The sequence below is a fragment of the Pediculus humanus genome, genomic scaffold (genome assembly GCF_000006295.1).
Source record: "Pediculus humanus corporis 1103172107411 genomic scaffold, whole genome shotgun sequence".
Lineage (NCBI taxonomy): Eukaryota > Metazoa > Arthropoda > Insecta > Psocodea > Pediculidae > Pediculus > Pediculus humanus.
In genome coordinates, this window is record NW_002987036.1 from 44,441 (window position 1) to 48,047 (window position 3,607).

Genomic DNA, 3,607 nt, shown 5'->3' on the forward strand with positions numbered 1-3,607 from the left:
ATCCGCCACTACCGTGTCAATTCATTTTCAATTTGTTTAAAAAAAAAAAAAGTTTTCTTTTTTTAATTGAATTTAAAAACAATTTAAAAGGAATTTTTAAAATTTTTTTAAAAATTTTTTTGATTAATTTAACGAATGTTAATAATTAAAAAAAAATGAATGAATGAATGAATGAATGAATGAATGATTGGAAAAAAATTATTTTACATCAATTCCAGGAGAAAATTTCTAAACAAAAAAAAAACGTGTACGTAAACGTAAAAAAAAAGTTATCGTTTTGGTATCTTTCGAGAGTAATTTTATTAGATAAAAAAATAAATTTAAATAAAATAAAAAAATTTTTTAAACGTGGAACTAGAATTCACGCAAGGTTACTTACTTTTTTGTTTTTATCTAAAGTCATCGCGTAAACGTTTTTCCTTTTTTTTTTTTTTATACATCAATGCCTTATTTAAATTTTTTTTTTTTGCTTCCAAAAAAACAAAAATGACTTTCATTTTTTCCATCATCGTCTATCGATTGTCCACACAACGTGGCAAATCACAAGAAGTAGTTATGAACAGTCTCGTGACAAACAAACAAACAAACGAACAAACAAACGATTAATAAAAAAAAAAATTTTTTTCCCTTTCACTTTGTTTTTTTTTCGTAATAAAAATTTAAATTTCTATAAAAAAAAAAAAACTTAATCTGGATCACCTTAAAATGTTAATATCCATAAATAATAATAATAATAATGATTTACATTAATATTATTATTATTATCATTATCATTATTATTATTAATTTTTAACGCGTTGGTTAAAATATATATATATATAAATAAATAAATATTTGTTTTTTTTTTATATTAATAATTACTCATTCACTTATTTATCTATTAATTTTAATTTTTTTTTTGTCGTGTCATTAGTGTTTCATTTTATTGCGATCTATTAATTCTCCCCCCCATTCTCTCCGCCACCACCATCTCCTCCCCTTCACCCATTTTTAACCTTCGGAATGAGATTTTATTAATATTAATCAAATCAAGGTGAAACTATTCAAAGTACCTGTCATTAAAAAAAAAAAAAAAAAAAAAAAAAAAAAAGTTTTGTTATTTACTTTATTAAACGGAGTCGTCGTCCATTTTGTTTTTTTTTTGCCAGAACGGAGGTTAACGATAATAATAATAGTAATAATAATAATGATAGTGATTAAACGTTTTTTTTTTTTTGAAGAATTTATTGTTATTATTTAAATTCGTGTGGTTTCGTTAGGTTTCGTTTTTTTTTATTTTAATTTTTTTGTTTTTTTTTTGTTTTGTTGGTAGCAATTACCAATTAATATATATATATTTTTTTTAATAGGATGAAGAAGAAAAATGAAATAATTATGTGAGAAAATTTCCGGGGACGATGGTTCTACTCGTGACAACTGTAGGGCCCCACTGTTTCGGCCTCGTTTCATTTTTATTTGTGGCCATACACGCAACAAGTTGGGTTGAAAACATCAAACCCATCGTTTATTACGGTAAGTTTTTTTTTTTTTTTTTTTACTAATTTTTAGTTTTATGTTAAAAAAAAAAAATGTCGATCGGCGGTTGTTGTTGTTCGTATGATTTCATCGATCAATCGTTTAAAAAAAAACACGAATAGGAAAATTTTTTATAAGGTGGATGAGAGGGGAGAAGAAGGGATACGAGGAAGGGGTATGAAAAAAAACAAAAAAAAACATAAATTTTATTTTTATTTTTTTTTTGAAAAACAAAATTGTTTTTCTTTTTTCTTTTATCCCCACACGCCGCACAAACGCATAATAAAAACGTAACAAACAAAAGGTTGTTTCAAAAAGGTTGTTTTGTTTGTCGGTTCGGAGGGGGGTGGGAATAAACGGTCAGTCAAACATAAAAATGTTTCAAAACCCTTTTCCGGAGTATTAATTGATTGTTTTTACACGCGTATTTACTCGATTATCTTTGTTTGTTCAGTAACGAATTATTACTCCCCGCCCCTCCCTCCTACCTCGCCGTACACTCGTATGTATGTATTTGTCTACGATATCGAAAAACAAAAAAAAAAAAAAAATGATAATCATAATAATAGCGATTTTTTTTTCCGGGGTTAAAAGTGAAAAAAATTCCAATCACGATTCTTTTATTATTATTATTATTTCGAACGCTTTTTAAACGTATGAGCCCTGTCCCCTCATTTTTACAACCTTCCCCCTCTACTTCCCTCCTCTCTCTTTCCACCTCCCTCAAAAACAAAATCGCATGACGATTGTGTTAATGTTAATTGATAGATATAATAATTCTTTGCCGCAGTTCTTTTTACAATTGTTTTTAAACTCTATTATTATTCATTTATTTTATTACTTTATTATTATTATTATTATTATTAGAGTTTTAATGAGTAATAAAACACAAAAAATGTAAAAAATTTTTTACCCCCCCCCCTCTTCCCTTTGTTTCCGTTTAAATAATAATAATTATAATCGTTTAAAATTATGTTTCGTAATGATAATGGTAACTTTAAAAAAAAAATGGCGTACGTTTATCAACCCCGAAACGGACCGAAAAACAATCGACGTTTATTTTTTATTATTATTATTATTATTATTATTATTATTATTTATTCGTTTGTTACGTAAATTATTACGTAATAATGTAAATAATAATAACTAAATTATGTATATGGGTACGAATAAACAAAATTAAATTGCAGCAAAACTCTTCAAGATAAAAAAAAATTTTTTTTTTTTTTGTACACACGATGATGTTTCCACGCGTGCATTATTATTATTATTACGTTACGTATTCACGAGCACAAATAATAATAATATGCCACGTCATTATCATCATCATCAACATTATTATTATTATTTTTTGAAAAAGAAATTTTTACGCGTATAAATTAAAAAAAAGAAAAAAAATTTTAGGTTTTTGTTTAACTGGGTGTTTGTTTTATTATTATTATTAATATTAACATTCTCGAAATGGAATCGATCTATCGATCGATCGATCGATTGATCGATTCTTTTATTATTAAAAAAAAAAAAAAATGGAATTTCGGTCGTGCTTACACACAAAAAAAAATTCTATCGTCGTAGTAAATAATTTAATTTTTTATTTATTTATTTATGGAAATTGTTATATAGAAAAAAAAGAAAAAAATGGCGTTCGGTGACATCGTCACGTGTTTTTTTCTTAAGGGGGAGAAAGGGGAAAAAATGGGGGGAGGAATGATAAATTTAATTTTTATTTAATAAAATTTTATGCGAAAAAAAAAAATAAATAAAAATCAATAAAAAGTTTTTGAATCGACAATTAAGAATCTTATTTTAAGGGGGAGCGGGGGTGAATGATGGGAAGAAAAAAAGAAAAAATTGAGGGACTGGGGGGTAGGGTGGGGTGAGAGGAGGAGCTGGAGAATATTTAAAATGCGGATTTTATTATTGTAATGAAAAAAAAAAAAAATTACGTAACGTATTTCGTTTTTTATTATTTTATTTTCTCACTTCGAAAGAAAAAAATTTTTTTTTTTTTTTAGTTGTTCGGTCGGTATCGTGGCATTAGAAATGACATTCAATTTTTTTTTTTATTCGATTGTAATTTCTTATTGTCATT